We start from the raw sequence: 20,392 nt of genomic DNA on the forward strand, positions 1-20,392 counted from the left end.
TCAGGGTTCCTTGAGATTCTATTTGAAGTTTGAAATAAATCTATTTCTTCAAAAATACCATTGGGATTTTGATAGTGGTTGCATTGAATCTGCTGTTTTGTTCTCTTTCCCTTTCATATCAGCAAAATGGATACAATTAATACTTACGGTTCTAAAGGAAGATTAGTTATATGGAGACTACATGATTCTGGCCAAATTGAACTTTAGAGAGAAAATTTTGGTCAAATTTCTATTATTCAGCATAGCTGCCTCAGTCAATCCAGATTCCAGTCTCTGTCTTCATAGCCAGAGAAACTATCATGCTTTATGTAAGTCCTTTTTCACAAACTGTGGTCTAGAAAAAGTCTCTAGGGAGATAGCAAGGATATTGTAAAGCTAACCTCAGTTACCTCCCTTAAAGGGATCATAGTCTTGTGCTGCTTGTTGGCCAATGTCTGGAGATCATTGTTTCATATATTTTATTCTGTTTTCTATTTGTTTATTGTGGGAGGGCAAATCCAGTATCAATTCCTCTATGGTAGTTAGAAGTAGAAATTCTTATTTAATTTTTAAACTTCCACCATCAATACCGATTTCTGATCTAAATAGTGAATATAAAATAACTAAAGGAACAAAAATAATTTTCTCTATTCTTTCTCATTACTCAGCACTGAAAACACTAATTTTCAGAGCACAAGAGACTCCATGTACTGTTTTATTTGTAGAATTTTCATGCTTGTGTTTTAAAATCCTCAGAAGAACAACAACTATATTTTAAGGTGAGTTTATTTTGAATTTGATTACTCAAGTAACAAGAACAATTTACAGCCAAAAACTAACTCAGGAAAACATTACCTGATCATATTATGATAATGTCTGACTCCTGCTTCTTTTCTCATACGTCTACCACCTTTTCTCTTATTGTTTCTCAATTGATATAACTTGAAGTCTCATCTCAGTCATATTGTATGACCCTCAAACCTTCTAATGCTTGCCTCTTAACCTTCTCTATATCTTTATTTGTGTAAACCTTCTCTATATCTTTATTTGTGTAAGTTTGCCTCTTAAACTTCTCAATTCTTGTCTCCTCTATCTACCATTTTCTTTAGCCTCCTCTTATTCTTGTCATATCTTGTGTTTTGCAATCTTCCACCATTCACTTTCTCACTCTTCCAACTCCCAATATATATGAATTTCACCTATGAGCTAATCTAATTCTTTTCTATTTTATTTTATTTATATTTTTAAATTTTTATTTATATTTTATTTTATTTATATATTTTAATTTTAAAAAAAGACTTTTTAAAATTTATTTGACAGAGAGCACAAGCAGGGGGAGCAGCAGGCAGAGGGAGAGGGAGAAGCAGGCTCCCAGCTGAGTAGGGAGCCCTGTGTGGGGCTGAATGCAGAGCTGAATGCAGGGCTCAATCTAAGGACTCTAGGATCATGATCTGAGCCAAAGGCAGACACTTGAGCCACCCAGGTGCCCTATATCATAGCCATTTTTAAATTAAAGAAAAGATTCAGAAAGGGTAACTGGCTACTAGAAATACCGAAATTATTTCTGTGTATGTGGGATTAATAGAAAGGAAGGCCAAAAACAAAACAAAACAAAACAAAACAAAACAAAACAAAACAAAACAAAACAAAGAAAGAAAGAAAGAAAGAAAGAAAGAAAGAAAGAGAGATCCAGAGTACATTCATTCATATTTTCTCCAGATTAGTGATATTCTCTCCCTTTACACATGTTACCTCCTTCAGGGCTTTCATAATTGCTGTGATGCATTTATAATTCAAGTTTTCTCTTAGTGAAAATGGCTGCATCTTTGACTTCGGGGATAATTTATAGAATACTCTAAACAAGTTCCTTTTCCCCTCTAAATTTGAAGGGCTCAGTCAGACCTCAATTTGTTTTTGTTTTCCTTTGTTTCTTTTTTTCTCAATACATGGCTTGGAATTTTTGGGTATTTTTTAGTCTTGTCATGGAGATCTGTTTTTAGTTAACCTATGTCTGCAAAACCTATTTGGTCTTTGTAAGATAATATTTTAATTAATTGATTAATTTTTATTTTCAGGGACTTTATAATTTAGGTGAGAGTTTCACTCATAAGACACTCTCTAAGCAGTTTGATTACAAGTACCCAATTTAAAATTTAGGTTTTTAGGGGATCCCTGGGTGCTCAGCGGTTTAGCGCCTGCCTTTGGCCCAGGGTGCGATCCTGGAGTCCCGGGATCGAGTCCCACATCGGGCTCCCGGCATGGAGCCTGCTTCTCCCTCCTCCTGTGTCTCTGCCTGCCTCTCTCTCTCTGTGTCTATCATGAATAAATAAATAAATCTTTTTTAAAAATGAGGTTTTTAAATATTCCTTGTAAATCATCGTTTACTTCTATTTTCTTTCTTCTCTGAAAAGTATTCAAATATGGATTCCTTTTATATAATCATTATTCACTCAAACAATATTTGCTTTTGTTCTATCTTAGTTCTTTGTTAGTAAAGTGTGACGTGTTTGGTCCATTATGTAGTTAATTATTAAAATGACAACTATCAAATTTTGACTCCATGGTTTTTATACTGCTTATTCTTGTTCACTTATCCAGAATGACCTGTATGCTGACCATACTTTGTGTGGTTAAGAAGTCCACAAACCTTTCAAGATGATGCCTTCTTCTTTGTTTTAGTCTCTTTTTAGTTGTTTTTAACTGCTTGCTACCTGTTGTTCTTTTCAAGATAGTTGGACTGTATGGTCACAGGAGAGGCAAACTAGTAAGAGGTTAAGCATATAGGCCTGGGGATTAGAGCACATGTAGGTTCATTACTGGTATCACCCCTCATTACTGGTATCACTTTGAGAAAATTTCTTAACTAGTCTCTAAAGAAATTATCAATAATTTTTTTGCAAACCTTAAAAATATTCTGGCCAAATATTCAGATCTGAACATAGCATGCTAAATAAAACCTACACATTTGAAATGTGAAAATAATCTTTTAAAAAATCAGATACTGATTTTTTTTTCCTTTTGAACAAGAAGTGGTCTAGGGCTCTAATCTGGAAGGGGCTTTTGAGATCTGGGCTTGGCTATAGGAATGGAGTATGCCAGAAAAGGGAGGGTCCATAGCAGAATTCGGTGGACGTATCTCACTCCTTCCTAAATTAAAAAAAAAAAAAAATCTGAATGGACCATCAGCTTTAAAAGGACCAAATAGATAGGTGAATATAAATATAGAGCAGAGACTGGCATCTAGGACAACAGAGTAGTTATTGGGATTAAGTGTGTGGATAAAAGAGATTGAGGTTGCCCTGGGGGGTCCATGAATAGAGTCAAGAGGTCTTGTTAATGTGTGGTAGAGTCCCAGGAACAGGAGTCTTCTCAGATTAAAGCTCATTAATGGAAGCATTCTAATTAACAGTATAAATATGGGATAGTTTAGTGTCCACTGGAAAGAAGGTCCTCAGCTGCGGGAAGCTGCAAACGGGTTTTCTTTTCTTGAGAAGGTCAGTATTTTGAGTGGCCAAGGGAGAAAAGTAGGAGGACAAAACTACCAATAATGTCTGATGACCCCAGTATGTCAAACTTCAGAGCTGTGGTTAACACAAAGATCCCTAAATTGAATACAATACATCCTAAAACCTACACCTTGAGATGGGATCTTATCACCAGATCACAGGCCATGATTTTATCTTCAAAATGAAGCATAACATTTCAGAAACACTGGGGGTTTAGAGACTCAGCTTAGTTTGCAACAACCTTTATGCCTCACAACAAAGGAATGTTGAATAATTTCATATTTTAATGCTCTCTAGTTGAAATATTATGTAGCTATTTAACTGTTTTATGATTTTAAAATAACATGGAGACTTCATCTTCACTGTCTACTTTCATATACAAATTAAGTGGATATCATGCTTATAACTATATAAAGATGGCTACAAACAGGAGAAAAGTAAAGGGAGGAATATTTTAAAACATTATCTCTGTATATTTAGATGAAAAAACTGTGTTCATTTGATTTCTTTTTTCTTTTTCATTTTTTGCTTTACTGTATTCTTCAAATACTCTTAACTGTATTTTTTAAAGAGCACTAATAAAAATAATGTATTGAGTGCTAAATATGTACAAAATCAGAGCTAGATACAGTGGGGATAAGAAGTTAAATAAGAACTGAGGAGGGCACTTGGTAGCATGAGCACTGGGTGTTACATGTTGGCAAATCGAACTTAAATAAAAACAAATGTAAAAAAAAGAAGTCAAATAAGAAAGAGTGGCTTTCTTAACGAGCTATATTATAGTAAGGAGATGAGGCACACATAACACAATGTGAGATAGAAAGGAGCATATGTTACACAAGCCTCAGAATAAGCGCCACACCGGGGAAGGGACAGAAGGGATTATGACTACTGCCTTGTGCCATTTTTTATTTACCATTTAATTCATACAGGTCAGCTTTAGATCAGTGAATAATGAAGCTAAATCCATAAAATAAATCTCTGTGTAACGTTAGAACATTTTATTTACCATTCATATTTCAGAGAATAGGAGCCTGGTTGCTGGTACTTTATTGAATCTCTTTCCTCCCGGATTTGAAAATGTGTTGTAAAGGAAGAACAAAGGTAATTTAATTTCAACAGGCCTGTTTTGACATGACTCTAATTAATTGAAAACACCCTGGGAATTACAGTAGCTTACAGACAACTCTCAACTCATTTTCTGGTCAAAAAAGAAATTCACACTGCATTTTAAATATGAAAATAACCTTTTATGAGACTTTTATGAGAAGGCTTTTAAGAGCTTCTATAATGTGGTCAATGACATATAGACTTTCAACAGCTAAACTCTTCAGTTCCCGAGCATTTCTGAAACATAAAGAAATCCCTTAGCAAATATGAAATTTCATCCCATTCTTTTTAGAATGGTGATCTGACATCAAGATAGAAAGCATACATAGAGAATAATAGGAGGAAAAGACATCAAATATTATTATTTCTTTTCAATTTAGAATACAGTATTGTGATAGTTACAGGGGTCATATGCATAGTTATATTATTAAACGTGTTTCAATAATAGGATGGCAGGACGAATACAAAGTAGAATTAAGTATTTTATTCAGTTTTCATCTTTTATTTTTGGTCATAAAGACAAATATGGCAAGTGCACAATGAATAAATTGGCAGAAAAATAGAGTTAAGGAGCTAAAGTTTAAATTATTCAGAATATATGAGAGTACAATTAACAATATTAGCATTTTGGAGTTACAAAAGAAGAGAACACTTAAGCATATTTTGATTGTACTTTGAATTCATTCACATGGAAATTTTATGAAATTTACTTAAAGAAGAAAAAATACTTTTTTTAGGTAACTATGTGTATAATTAAATAGTTAACACTGAATTTTAAACCAATGTTTTGCATGACAAAGACATATCCATGTTCTAGCACACAGGTTCATTTCAATAGTATTGTGAGCTTCTGATAACCTACAGCAGTGACTTTTCCACTTTCCTGACTTCACCCCACAAAAAGAAATACACTGTAAAATCACAGACAGTTTTTGAAGCCAAGAAGATAATCTAGCTCATTCTCTCCCTTTGATTCTGAATCATGTGTCAGCCATCAGCAAGGATGTGAGAATCTCTTCTATTCTTAAAGCTACTAGGATTCAGCTCATCTGTAAAATGAGGCTAATAAGATTTGTCCCATTAGAATTAGGATGAAGTCAAAAGATATAGGTAAAAGACCTAGTAAGAGTATCTCATACGTGTGAGGCAGTAAAAAAGAAAAAAAATAGCAGCTATTATTATTATTAATGAGATGATACAGTAATCTGTTTTAATTGAAAAGCACTTATTTTCAAGATTTTTTTTCATATTTCTCTTAGATAATTGAATTATCATGTTACGGTTCATACCCTACAATGAGCACTGATGGCAATGTCCTCTAATACCTTTGTTTCACATTTCTCTCACCACCCCTCTAGCCTGTCTAAACTTGTGAGCTCCTTGAGGTTAAGGACTCTGTTCTTATACTACTTTTATCCCCAGTGCAGAACATTGAGCTGGGCACACAATAAATTCTTAGCACATATTTGTTCAGTGAGTGTGAAATGAAAAAATTTTTAACTAATAGTCTTTTTTCCTTTTTAAGCTAATGTCATTTTGAAAAAGTAATATGTACACAGTTTATAAGTCAAATATATGAAACAAAATATTATAATTTTCTGCTAAATTCTTCTCCAATTCCTTTCTCTGGAGGCAATTTTTACTCCTTTAGAGATTCCTTCTTCATACATCTCTGTATTTCTAAATAATATGCATATGCTCTTATATTTTGATGATTCAATTTTAGATGTTATCTGTTGACTTTCTAATATATTCGTTGAGGATTTAGCTCCCTGGAACTTCTGCAGGGGCCCGGGCCTGACCACCCCAGAATTTACCACTTTAGCCTGTGGACAATTTTGAGCTGAAAGCAATCAAGACCCTGAGGGCTCAAGAGAAACTTTCGTTCTTCCTCTAACTATATAGGGGAATCTAAATTGGGAGTCTTTTCCAGAATATGGGTTATTCCATAGATGGATTATATCTGAGGGACCTATCTGTACAGTAGGACAAAAATCTTATTGTCAACTGTCTGCTCTCCTTCTTATTGTCCTGTGAACTCCATTCCTTCCCTTTGAAGTCCCAAACCCCTATCCCATTCTGTTTATTTCAGGATCGCCTACATATCTCATTTTGCTTGACTACGTTTGGGATTTCTCATCTGTGTGGATTTCCTGTACATATAAAACTGAATTTTACTTCCTCCTTTAATCTGTCTCATGTCAGTTTGAGTCTTAGTCCAGCTGGAAGGACACTGACAGGAAGAAAACAGTAAGTCCTCCTCAACATTTTCATCTCCTCTGTTTTCCCTCCCCACCTCTCACAATAAAATTACATTAAAAGTTTTGTTTAGATTTAATTAATTGACATTTTTATGACTGTATCAATATTTATAGTCGAGCATTTTAGGAAGTTACTGAAGTCACATTTCCTTCTATGCTTTCATTTTTTCTTGATTTTTCATCAGATTGATTTCATTTAAACCTTTTGCTAACTCTTTACAATAACCTTTTAGTACCATTTCCCGAGATCCTTCTTTGGTAATCTATCAGTTCCAATTATTTTTTTTATGGAGTCATCCATCTGAAGACCTCCATTCTTTTCAGGGATACTGCAAAGCACTTGTCCAGGAATTTCTCTTCATTGCTTTGCTGAGACTTCCCTAGATTTTCTTCGGATTTAAGTGTCCTGTTTTCTTAATCTCTTCTTTCATCTTTATTTTTTACTTTCTTGTTTCTTGGAGCATGTCTTCCAGTTATTTCCTGAGAAAGGCTGCATGACATGGGAAATACAATGTAAAAATGTCTTTATTTTACCAATAACACTAGTAGGCTGGGGATCAATTTCCATACCAAAATAATTATTCTTAATTCGAAAGTGCTGCCCCTCTCTCCTTGAGAGAGCAATATTATTCTCCACTTTTGCATGGCATGCTACTATTCTTTTTTTTCTCTCTTGAAACTTTCTTGTTATCCTGAAATTCCACTGACGGGCCTTATTTGGATCTATTTTTCATCTTTTTTTTTTTTTTTCTGTCACTTAGTGGGCCCTTTTACTCTGGAACTTATGTTTTTCAGTGCTGAGAAGCTTTCTTAAATTATCTTATTGGTGATTCCCTGGCTAATGTTTATCTTATTTCCTTTTTGAAATATTCATGATTCAAATATTTTGCCTCCTGAACTATCTTATTTTCTCATCTCTGTGTCATTTCCCCTCTCTTTGTCTTTGTACTCTAATTTCTGGATCACTTCCTTAACATAATCTTTCAGCACTACTATTGGGTGTTTTATTTCTGCCATCATACTTCTTTATCATGTTCTTTGTTTCCTAAGTGTTCCTTTTTATTGCAAGAAAATCGTGCAATGTTTTCTGACTCCTTTGAGAATATTTGAGCTTTCTTCTCCTTTTAAGGTCTTTGTTCCGATTATTATTTTTGTCTCTATCTTTCATGATAGAGGCTTCCTCAGATGTCCTGTTAGTCTTATCTTCTCATTTTAAGTGTGGAGAACTAACAGTTGTCAACACTGAGCCAGCCTCCTCTGGAAGCCAGGAAGGAAAACACAGTGGTCTCAATATTCACCATTCAGTATGTCTGTATTCACTTATTCACCTAATTTTCACACTGAGCCTGGCCTGTCCCAGCCCAAAGACCTTCTGTTCGTCTTCAAAGAATAAAACTCTGGTCTTTCCGCTAGGTTGAAGGAAGGCAGCCCCCCTGCTGCAGAGGATGATGGAAGCCTTCTGGGAATCTGAGTTTTAAACAGTGTTCCACCAATCCTCCATTTTTAGCCTCTGCCTTCTCTGCCAGTTCTAGAGAAGGCATCAGCTGCTAAGCCTTTTGTTCATTCTTGATACAAAATAATACTGGTTCTGTGCTGTCTCCACTGCTTTCTCTAACTCTAAATTCACCCTTTTCACCTTCTCTGTGAAAATGGAGATAGGCCAATTAAATATTTTCTTTGCAGGTAGCACAATGTTCAACTTTGTCACTAGAGGGTGCTGGAAAGACATTTAAGGAGGAAGGGGCTTTCCTTCCTAGTTCCAGTGTGTTCCTTTTGTTTGGCTCCTGCAGCATGGGTGGGTTCTGCAGCACCAGACTTTTCCAGTCCAGGCAGCCTCTCCAGTGCCCAGCTTAGTGGTGCATGTTGGGCAGCAGAACCCAGCAGCTGACAGCTTCTTCAGTATCTCCACCCTCGGGCAGTTTTAGAACAGAGGCCTCCAGTGAGTCATCTCCCTGCGAACAGTTTTCACTGGCACCCTAGTGGGTGTATTTACAGCCTGTTCCAGCAGTTCAAGCATCACAGCATCCTCTCTGCATTCAGTGAGCCACTTCTGTGCCCTCTCCAACAAGGTCTGGATCAGAGCCTTTGGGAGCCGAGGTAGGCTTGTCCTTGGGCTCTATCCCATCCTAAGAGGTGGTGACCTTCTTATAGCTGATATTCCTATCTTCTCTAGAGTTCTCTTCACGTCTTACCAACTAATCCCTGATATTGCAGTTAGTAACCCACTGGTATAGTTAGTAATTCTTTATATTAAATCATCCCTGTTCAAACTACTCTGATTCTGTCCTGACTGCTACAGTCACTGTGAGCCTTCAAGACTTTAAGCCCCTAAGAGGCTGTCTGTCATTTACAGGGTAATAATATCGTGTATGGTGTTCTTTTCCATCTGCCCCTACCATCTATGCATAAATCCTCTGGCTGTCCTGACTGCCCTGTACTTCACTCCCCATAGACAAACACTTTTTTTTTCCATGAATTCTAAATTATTTGAGTTTTCACAGTTCACAAAGCAGATTAATATTCCTGGCCCTTAAGTGTGTGCAGTTCCCTTTCTTAAGATATACCTTAACTCAGCAGCATAGTCATCTTGCAAGATTGTTCAATGCCACCTTTTCAAAAAAAAAAAAAATGCCACCTTTTCTAAAACCCTTTGCTGATCTTTTCCCTCTCTTGACATTTGGTGTTTTTACCTTTTGTTCCCTTAGGGCACAAGCTGTTCACAGTTATGTCCCCTGAGTTTACAGTGAACCCTTTATCTTTCTTTCTGTTACCAGACTTAGTACATTGCCATTTTGTCACATAGTAAAAACTCAATAAACCTATGTAGAATGAATTGATGTGTTGAATTTGTAAGGAATCCAATTTACAATTTCTTCCAAAGAGAATTGAATTACACATGTAAGATGCAAAATCAAGGTGAAATTCGGGAGAGGGAAAGATAGCAAATGGTAGGATGATTCGTCCTTGGTGCACAGCCCTATTTCCACTGTTGTTGCCACACTTACAGCTGCTCTCTCGTTTTTGTTGTTGTTGTTGGTTGGTTGGTTTTTTTAGAGAGGGAGTGGGAGAGGGGCAGAGAGTGGGGGAGAGAGAGAATCCTAAGCAGGTTCCTTGTCCAGCATGGAGGCCAATGTGGAGCTCAATCTCCTGACCCTAAGACCATGACCTGAGCCAAAATCAAGAGTCAGATGCTTAGCTGACTGAGCCACCCAGGCACTCCACTAACCTGCTATTTTCAAAACAGTTGTCACATCCCCTTGAGCTTGGTGCTCTTTGCAACTCACAAGACTGGAGCAAAGTGACACAGGTGCTTCTAATTTAGTTGGAGCAAAGTAACACTTCTAATTTAGGTAAAACAAATTATCAATGTATTTCAGTATTCTGGTGGACATTTACATTTATAGGTCAGCAGAGATGACTAAGAATCTGTAGTTCTAAAAAAAAAAAAAGAATCTGTAGTTCTCAAATAAATTCAGTTAGCATTTCATAGATTCCTTAAATTTACCAATTTAAAACTCTATACCACTGTGTTGGGATTTACCTGGGCTGAAATTTGAATTAGACACCAGGACTACTACATGAGACTAGTATGATTACAAATTATTTGTTTCTTTCTGGTGAAAGTGAGGTATTAGCCAAAATAATGACAGAAAAAATTAATTACAACTATGAAGAAAAGACTTCTGAAATTTCCACTTACTGTCTCAGTGCTTTTCTTTGAAAAATAAATGTTAATTAGGTTTCTATTTTGCTCAGACATTGTGCAGGTTGGTAGAGATATAATATTAAATAAATCCTAGAGTACCCAAATCATTGGTACTCACTAAATATATCAGTATGTTTATCAGATACAAAAAATACTCATAATTCTTGCATTTGACTAGTGTTTGTACTCACTTAATAAACTATAATTTTTAAGAAATCTGTAAGATGGGCAAAAATTACTTTCATTTTACAGTGGAGAGATAACTGAGCAATAGAGGGATGATGCATCAAATGTCACACAGGTATATTGGAAAACAACCCTTAATAAAGGTTTCTGCCCACTATTCTGGCTAAGATAAGTATATGATTTAGAGTAAACTATAAAAGGATCAACTTTTTAATTAACTGGTCAGTTCTCTTTCTTATATACAGATTCATGCAAAGGTTGACCAAAAATACCAACAAATTAGACATTAAATACCAGACTTCTAAATGACCTCTAAACAATTTATTTCAAAGGAACATTCTGTTAATGACTTTAGATAATTGCTTATGTAGCTGTTTTGGAAAAATAACTTTCCTCTTAAAGATTTAAAATAAAATCAATGGCAAATTGCAGGTGAATAGATGGGGCTCTACAGTGGAGGATCTTGGCAAACCACAAGTTAATAAATCCAACCATTCATTTGTTGAACAAATGTTTGTTATGCTCTTTCTTTATTCTATTCACTGAAATAGGCATATGTAAATAAAAAAAAAAACACAACAATCTCTTGTGGTGAGCACTCTAACAATTATGATCCAAATGCTGTGGGGGACCCAGAGATGAGAGATGAGACTGATCCACTTATTTGGGGGGATTAGGGAAATAAGGGAAATCAGAGAAGAAATGATATTTGAGTTGAATCTTGAGGTTGAATTGAGCAATCCAGAAGAGGAGGGAGGTCATTTCTAGGAGAGGGACCAGGACATGCAAAGACTGGTAATTGTGAAAACATACAATGTATTTGAGGAAAGGTGGGGAATTCAGCATGGTTTGAGAATAGATTACATGGATGGCTGAGGCTGGAAAGATATATGGTGGGGTCATATCTGAAAAAGACTTTGGCTATGAGGTTTTTGCTTTTTATCTTATGGGCAGCAAGGAGGAACTAGAAATTAATAGTTTATGGTAGGGATAATTGATAGAACTCAGCATGAGGATGAGAGTAAAAGAGATACCAAATGGTTAAAACAAGGAAAAAATATAAAGAAGAAGATAAGGACCTGCAGAATTCCTCCTGAATGTGGCATTCTCTTTTTAGTGGCAGAAGAGGAGTAATTTCATATTCTAAGTCTGTGATTTCATACCCTGTAGGCTCTCCTTTTTTTTTCCCTCCAAATTGCCATTAGGTTTTTAGCATTTGGTTTCATTTCTTATCTTAGTGTTCTGCTTTCTTTCAGAACATTACTTACAGTTGCTTTGAAGATTCTGTTCACTATCACTTAGCTCTTCCTTATTAGTAATGATACTTTTCAGAAAACTAATCTTCTCATAACATACAAGAGAAAAACTCACCACACTGGAAATGTAAGCCCTTGTATAACATAGAAATACCACATGAATGTTCAGGGGTTTGTCTCCTTTGTGCAATATCTGGAGGTCTGCTGGCCTGGAACATGTTGATATGTTCTTTTGAGGATGAAGGGAAGCTACCACCGTACCTGCCTTATTAACACTAAGAAAGAGACAAACCCCTTGTAGGCCTCTTTGGATTCTTGGAGACAGTGTATATGCTATCCCAACTTCTTTACCAAATATCTCCAAAGGCTGGTAGTTTTGAGTAGAACCAGAGAAAGAGAAGTCTCTATCTCAGGTCCGGGCTGCCATACTGAGCAGATCTGATGGCTCTTGAGGGGTCAGAAGTGGACTGGAATGCTGACTAGAACCTTTGGCAATCCCTACAAGTGAGTCATACTATAGAGCTTTAATAATTTTGGAGCAAAGCTTTGCATTCTCTGCAGAAAACTTTCCCCCTTTGGAAAAGTGGCTTCTGATTTGTTATTAGGCAAGTCAAAAGTAGTAGGATCAAACAGAGCAAGTATCGCAGATGCTCATGGCCCCTATTTCTGCCTACATTGCTTCCTCCATCTCACCCTGTACCAATGACCTGAGAGGGAGACCCCTATGACCAGCCTACTAAGGAAGAACAAAATCTGTAGTTTGGTTTACATGTGGTAAATATGTACAATATGCTGGCATGACCTAACGAGGATATCTGCCGGATTATAGCTCCACTCAGTGATAGCCCTAAGGGACAGTGGCGAGGGAAATCCTTACATTGGGCAGCACTCAAAGCACGGCATATGGTTGTTCATTTCTTCCTAGAAGAAGCGATGGCCAGAGACATGGATCTACCCTGATCCATATGCAGTGTTTAATGTTTAGAATAATAGTCAGAGACTTGGAAGGAACACAATCAGAAAATTGGTTACAAGATAATCTAGGGAAGAGATCTGTAGATAGACCTCTGATGAAAGATTTTTGCAATTTATGTTAAAAGTCAACAAAGAGTGACATCAGCAAAGGAGGATTCTAATAATCGCTTGAAAAGTTGCTATTGAGTGGATGTCAGTGAAATTCTATCCCTAGCTACTGCTGTCTTCGCCAAATAAACATAGAAAATGGCTGTGGAGACAAGGGTGGAGGTTTTATATGGACTCAGCAACACAAGGCTGATCTGGCCACAGCAAGTGCTGAATGTCCAACCTGCCAACAGGCAAAATCTGAGACACTAATATGGCACCATTCCCCTGGTAGTCTTGCCAGCCACCTGCTGGTAGGATGATTACATTGAATTACTTCCATCATTCTGCTTTATTTTCACTGGAATAGATCCTCCTCTGGATTTGGAATTGCCTTCCCTATCTGTAGGTTCTGCCAAGACCATCACCCTTGGACTTATGGAATGCCTTATTTAACACCATAGAATTCCACACTGCATTACCCCTGACTAATGAACTCATTTTACAACAAATGAAGCGTGGCAATGGGCTTGTGTTCATAGAATTCACTGAACTTAGCATGCTACCCATCACCCTGCAGCAGCTGGCCTGATAGAACGGTGTGGAAACTCAGCTGTGGTGCCAGCTGGACAGTAACACCTTTGGGAGCTGAAGTAATGTCTTACAGGATTAGCTATATTATCTGAATCTGAGACCAAAATATGGTAGTGTTTTCTGCATGGCTAAGATTCAGGGGGGCAGAAATGGGAGTGTCTATCTGTGAACATTTTTCTTCTTATTCCTGCAACTTTTGGCTCTGCTGGTTTGGAGGTCTTAGTTTCCAAGGGAGGGATACTTCCCTAAGAGGCCATAAAAAGGGATTTACTAAGCTGATTGTTGAGACCAACTGGCCACTGTGGGCTCCTCATGCCATCTAAGCCATTGGCAAGAAGAGGGGTTATTGTACTATTGGGAGTGATTGATCCTATGAAGGGGAAATTGGGTTACTCCTTACAATGGAGAACAAGGAGTATATTTGGAATGGGGGGCATTCTTTGAGGTACACCATAGTACTTTCATATCCTATGATGAAAGTTAATGAAAAATTATAACTAACCAACAGAGGCAGGGCTAGTAAAGGTATAGACTATTTTGAAATGAAATCTCTGATGATCTTACTAGGAAGAAAACTACCACCAACTGAAACATTTGCTGAGAGCAAAGGGACTATGGACTGGCTGGTGAAGAAGGTCATAAATATCAGCTATAATTATATGACCAGCTGGTGAAATAAGCAGTGTTGTAGTTATGAGTATTTCCTCCTTATTTTGACCTGAACTTATTTTTTACCTACACTAAATGATCATATTCCTTTCTTCTTTCCCCTTCCTATTTCCCTACTGTATAAATAAGATAATGGTTAAGCTGATGGCTTATTAGGTTATAGGATATCAAAAAATGAGTGTAGAGAAGAAATCACTCTAAGATGGCATTTTGTATATTCTTTGGGGAGAGGAATAGTGTATTTTCAGTTAAGCAAGAGAGAGTTGCATGATGTTAGGCAGAAGTATGGTTTTTCTTTTGTTTTATGTGGGGAAACGTATGCACTGATGACAAATAGACTAGGAGAGAACTGTTTTGGATTGTACTGTGTCAACTTGGGTAAGCTGAGAGCATTTCCTAGAATCCTGTTCTCTGTAAGATTACAAATAAAAGTTGACCAAAGGAGAACTTGCCTCAGATTTGTGTGAAACAGCAGCGTTTATTCTCTAGAGGGCTTTGTGGTCAGATACAGTGACAGAGAGGTGCCTCTTCACAGCTCTTGGCCCTCATGAGTAAGAGCAGTTCCAGGGGGCACTTTGGTGGCTCAGTTGGTTGAGCAGCCAACGCTCAATTTTTACTCAGATCACGATCTCCCTAGGATCAAGCCCTGTGTTGGGCTCTGCACTCAACGATTGGGAGTGCAGGGACTCTGCTTCAACAGGGACTCTGCTTCAACGATTTTCTCTTTCTCTCTAAAATAAATAAAAAATTCTAAAAAAAAAAAAAAAGCATTTCCTGGCATATCACCAAATGCATGGCTGTACTTTGACAAAAGCCTTTCATAGACCTCCCTGCCATAGTCCCACTTTGGTGGCTAGATGTGCTGGTCTTCTCAGAATCCCCTGAAATTATGGACATTTTTAGTCAGAGCAGTGCTTCAGAAGGACTCATTAGAGACTCCTTCTTTGATCCTCCTATTTTTCCCTTCTGCACTGACAATTCCCTAGCTCTTTCTACAACTATGTAAGTTTTGTCTCTTATCCTGAAGCACTCATAGTGACTCTGCTTCTGTGACTGAACCACACATGACCTCCAAGCTCTTGATTTTCTTCAAATCTTCATAATGTTAAGACAACTAAGTGAATTTTAAGGAATTAGGAAGTTTTTCTGTGCAAGCTTTCTTTCTTGAGAAATTCAATAAATACTATATGTCAGAAAGATTTAGAAAATAAAAGTTTGAGTTTTGAAGTAGAGGGTAAGACTAGAAATATGTTTATTAGGACTTCAAAATTTCAGAAATACATCTTGAACCTACTGCAGCAGAAAATGGAATTTAATGGCTCAAATAACTGAGAAATGCAGGTTGTATATATGAGCTTTGGGCATGAATAAATTTAGGTGCTCACACAATGTTATCAAAAGTCTCCCTCTCTCTCTGCACCTTTCAAATCTTCTTTCTTGGTGGTTTCATCCTCAAAAGCTTTCTAAGTCATGGGATAACTGGGTGGTTCAGGCAGTTAAGTGTCTAAGTTTTTATTTCAGCTCAGGTCATGATCTCAGGGTTGTGAGATCGAGCTCTGCATCAGGCTCTGTGCTGGGCGTGGAGCCTGCTTGATATTCGCTCTGTCTCTGTCTCTCTTTCTCTTTGCCCCTTCCCCACCCCCAAAAGCTTTCTAAGTGGTAGCAAAGATGAGCATTGGTTGTTCCAGGCTGATATTTTACCAACTTGCCAATGCCAATGGAATAGGAGTGCTTTCTTCCCAATACATTTTAGCAAAAAATCTTTTTTTAAAAAAGATTTTATTTATCTGAGAGGCAGGGGAGGGGCAGAGGGTGGAGAAGCAGACTCCCCACTGAGCAGGGAGCCTGACATGGGGCTCTATCTCAGGACTCCAAATGTTTAACTGATTGAGCCACCCAGTCACCCCTAGCAAAAATCTTCAAGCTGATTTGGTTGACCTGCCTTGGGTCATGTGCCATCTCTTAAGTTATTGATTCTTTTAAATTTTTTTAAAGATTTTATTTATTTATTTATGAAAGACACACAGAGAGAGTCAGAGATGTAGGCAGAGGGAGAAGCAGGGTCCCTGTGGGTAGCCCGATGCGACACTTGATCCCAGGAGCTCAGGATCATGACCTGAGCCAAAGGCAGATGCTCAACCACTGAGCCACCCAGGTGCCCCAGTAATTATTGATTCTGATTGTTAACGATAGTGTCAGAATACACTCCTAGACCTGGGGTAGCCCATCCCAATATCATGTTTTGAACATAAAGAGGTCTGTAAGAGGGGTTCTGTTGCCAAGGATGCCTGAGAGGTAAAATCAATACAGCTCTATTATAGAGCATTTAGTTTTCCAGCAAAACACATACACTTTCTTCTAATTGATTCACCTCAACATTTATTTTTATACCTACGTTACTCCTATGTAACACAAAACAACTATTTTATGCACAACAAATACTACATTCATCTCCTGTCTAAAGAGTTAAAATTGGTGTTGTACAGTTATTCTATTACCTCTAGATCAGGATCTTTATTTTATGCCTGTCAGTCTCAGATATGAGTTCGTATTGTCTGGCAGTCTATGACTAACGATATATTTGTTTAACCACCTACAGCAAATATAATAGACAATGGTGGAGTAAGTAAAGCCTAAATTCAATACAATTCTCATTTGGAAATGGGAAGAGGGAAAAAGTAAATAAACAGTTGTTCTACTCATTAGGGGTTCTTACTGACCTGGAAGGACAGTGAATCCCTTGGTCAGGAATCTGCATCATGGTGGATTTTACTTGGGAGTTATCTTCTTGTGGGTACATTTGATATCTATCTTTGGTGGCTGTTGTATGTTAGCAACACACTTCCTATTGAGGTTTTAATGGTGGAGGGAATACTTAGGGGTTAAGTACTTATGAGCATTAGCTTGCCAGGTTTGGAGTTTTTTTGGAAGGAAAACATCATTAAAACCTTGCTAGGCATCTAGTTAATTTGCATTTGGTTAGTGCTATAGACTAGTGACTAGTAAGTGGAAACTGAGATCCTGTTGAATCATAGTTTCAAGAGAAATCTGAGACTGTAGATTCTGTTTCTTAGCAGTAGGCCTCAATGCTCTACCCACCTTCCAACTCTTAAATTAAAGGTTTATAATGGTAAAGAACAATTGTTTGGGATTAGAAGTCATCACTAATCCTCTCTGTATCTCTAGATTAGGTATGACAGGGGAATTGCTTTCCATGGTCTTTTAATTAAGATAATTGGATTGGAGTTTCTGTCATTTCCACCTGAAAACCTCATACCTAACACCTTCTTCAGGCAGGGGGTAGCAGTTGAGGTTCTTCGGAAGGGCCTAGAGAATCAAATTGTAGCTTTTACTAGATCCTCCTCTTATCCACAATGTTGTTGTCAGACTCCTTGGCTTTCCATGCATTAACTTTTTCTTGGAGTGAAGAATTTGGCTTTTTCAATTTTTAAAGCACAGGGCTTATTTGAATTTCAGCTCTCTTGGATTGTTAGATGTAGCCATAGAGTAAGACTGTGTTTTCTTCCTCTTCTTCTTCCCCCTCTTTCCCCTCTTCCTCTTCTTCTTCCTCTTCCTCCTCCTCCTCCTCCTCCTCCTCCTCCTCCTCCTCCTCCTCCTCTTCTTCTTCTTCTTCTTCTTCTTCTTCTTCTTCTTCTTCTTCTTCTTCTTCTTTCTTCTTCTTCTTTCTTCTTCTTCTTCTGTCAATATTAAAGTATTGAGAATTGACTATAATATTCCAGGATCCTGACATATTTTTACCAAGTTCCTTTAAGTTCTAACCTCAGTAGATGCATAACCTGAGTCCAAAGGTATGACAGGTAATGGTTTAACCATCTGCTTTGCTACTGCATAAGCAGATGGACCACATTCTAGCTAGTATGAGGGGAACATTCATTATCCTGCAGCCTATCTCGGCTTGGCCAACTCAACATTTTTAAGATTTGTAAGTAACAACAAGTGATCTCCATATTGGCCAGGATACTTTTATATGAAAATGACAGCAACCTCAATCTAATTATCTTAATTAAAACAAGAAAAAAAAAAAAAGCATGTATTGGTTCACAAACCTGAAAAGGCCAAGGTAAACCTTAGCTTGAGGGGTGGCCAGATCTGAATATCTGAGTACCTTAACACTGTCATAAGAAATCTGTCTCTCTCTCTCTCTATTTCTAGCTCTGTTTTCCTCCACTCTTAGGCAGACTCTCTTCTGAGCTGACAAAAATGAGCATGGGTGACTCCAAGCTTTCCATTTTCTAGTAGTTTAGCAGTCAGTGGAAGAAGCCATCAGAAGTCCTTGGCTGGCCTAACATGGGTCACATGCCCAGTTCTTCACCAATCACTGTGGCTCTCACTTGTTAGGCTTAAGTCTACTACCCACCCTTGAAGATCTACTACCCACCCTTGAAGATGAGAAGATGAGGAGGTTCTTGAAAATAAAAGAAGAAATCTAGTTACTATAAAAGTGTGCTGGGCAAGCAAACATAACAGATATGTACCACTGTCATAAAGAGCACTGGGCCAGGAGTCAAAAGAAATCTAGTCTAATCACAGTTCCATCACTTTCTAGCCATTTGGACATTTCTGGAACTTAATTTCCTCATCTGTAAAATAAGGACATTAATACTTAAACTCAATTATTTCATAAAATTTTTGCAACGGCAAGATGAGATTGTATATAGAACCTCAGAAGTTATAGATAGAAAGCACATATGAAAATATTTTTTGGATGATCCTTGTAGCAATACTTACATTGCTTTAAAAACATTTACCATAAAAATAACTACATAAGCCCAATCCCCAGAACAATTGTGTTATCATTCTTAAATATTACATCTCATCTTTCTTCTTTTTCTTGCTTTCTTTCTCCCTCAAAAATATTTTCTCATATGGCTATATAATCTTCATATTCTCAGCATTAATGGAAAAATTTCATCATCAGACACATAATTTTCCTAATGATTCATTTGTTGTTGGACATTTAAATTATTTATATTTCTTAACATGATAACACTGTGATGAACATATATATAATATATATAATTATTATAAATATATTATATATAATAATTCTATATTATATACAATTATATTATATATACATATATAAATAATTATGTATATAATTATTTCTATGGAGTAGCCCTTAGTATCAGCATTTCTAAGGCTCTTGATATATAGTCAGCTGTCTTTCTAAAGGAATTGTGGCAAATTACATCATTCCTAGCAAGGAACAGAGATATGTTTCACCATGCCCTCTGTGGCTATAGTAGATGCTACAGTCATCTTCCCTCTTTGCCTTGGATTGTACCATTTTGGTGTACTCAGGTGACTTCCAAAGGGTGACATCTGTATTTCTCTGCTTGATTTTGTCCAAGTGTCAAGTCTGCAGGTCAGAAATGCTAGGGAATTAACATACCCCAGGAACAGCTTTTAAATAATAACTGATGGGAGGAGTTAATGAGTAAGTATTCTTTGAGGCATGTGTTTTATACCATTATCTGCAGGATGATGCTCCAGTCACCCACCCACTGGTGGTAGCTGGATTCATACACAGTCTTCTATTTCCACATTTTTATTGAGATATAATTGATATATTATATAATTTTGAGAAGTATAAGATGATTTGATATAGGAATATATTGCAAAATGATTGCCACAAAAGATTAGTTAACACATCTGTCACTTCACATAGTTACCTTTTATGGTGTGTATGGTGAAAACCTTTAAGATCTATTCTCTTAGCAATTTTCAAGTATACAAGACAGTATTAACTATAGTCAACATGCTGTACATTAGATTTCCAGAACTTACTCATCTTATAACTGGAAATGTGTACCCTTTGACCCCTTTGCCCATTTCCCCCACCCACTCACCCCTGGCAACCACCAATTTACTCTGTTTTTATGAGTTCAGTTTCTTTAGATTGCACAAATAAATGAGGTCACACATTATTTGCCTTGCCCTGTCTGTCTTACTTCAATTAGCATAATGCTCTTCAGGTTCCTCTATGTTGTCACAAATGGCAGGATTTCCTTCTTTTTTATGGCTGAATAGTATTTTTTA

At 37.1% G+C, this 20,392-nt stretch overlaps 1 long non-coding RNA gene across 1 annotated transcript in view; it reads left to right on the forward strand.

Annotated features, from left to right (window-relative positions):
- The window catches only part of LOC119870786, a 70,774-nt gene that overhangs the window by 45,967 nt on the left and 4,415 nt on the right, over positions 1–20,392 (forward strand). The window contains exons 6-7 of the long non-coding RNA XR_005353860.1: positions 648–758; positions 4,509–4,589. This is a non-coding gene — a long non-coding RNA (uncharacterized LOC119870786). The remainder of the gene's footprint in view (positions 1–647; positions 759–4,508; positions 4,590–20,392) is intronic.

This window comes from Canis lupus, chromosome 1 (genome assembly GCF_011100685.1).
Source record: "Canis lupus familiaris isolate Mischka breed German Shepherd chromosome 1, alternate assembly UU_Cfam_GSD_1.0, whole genome shotgun sequence".
Lineage (NCBI taxonomy): Eukaryota > Metazoa > Chordata > Mammalia > Carnivora > Canidae > Canis > Canis lupus.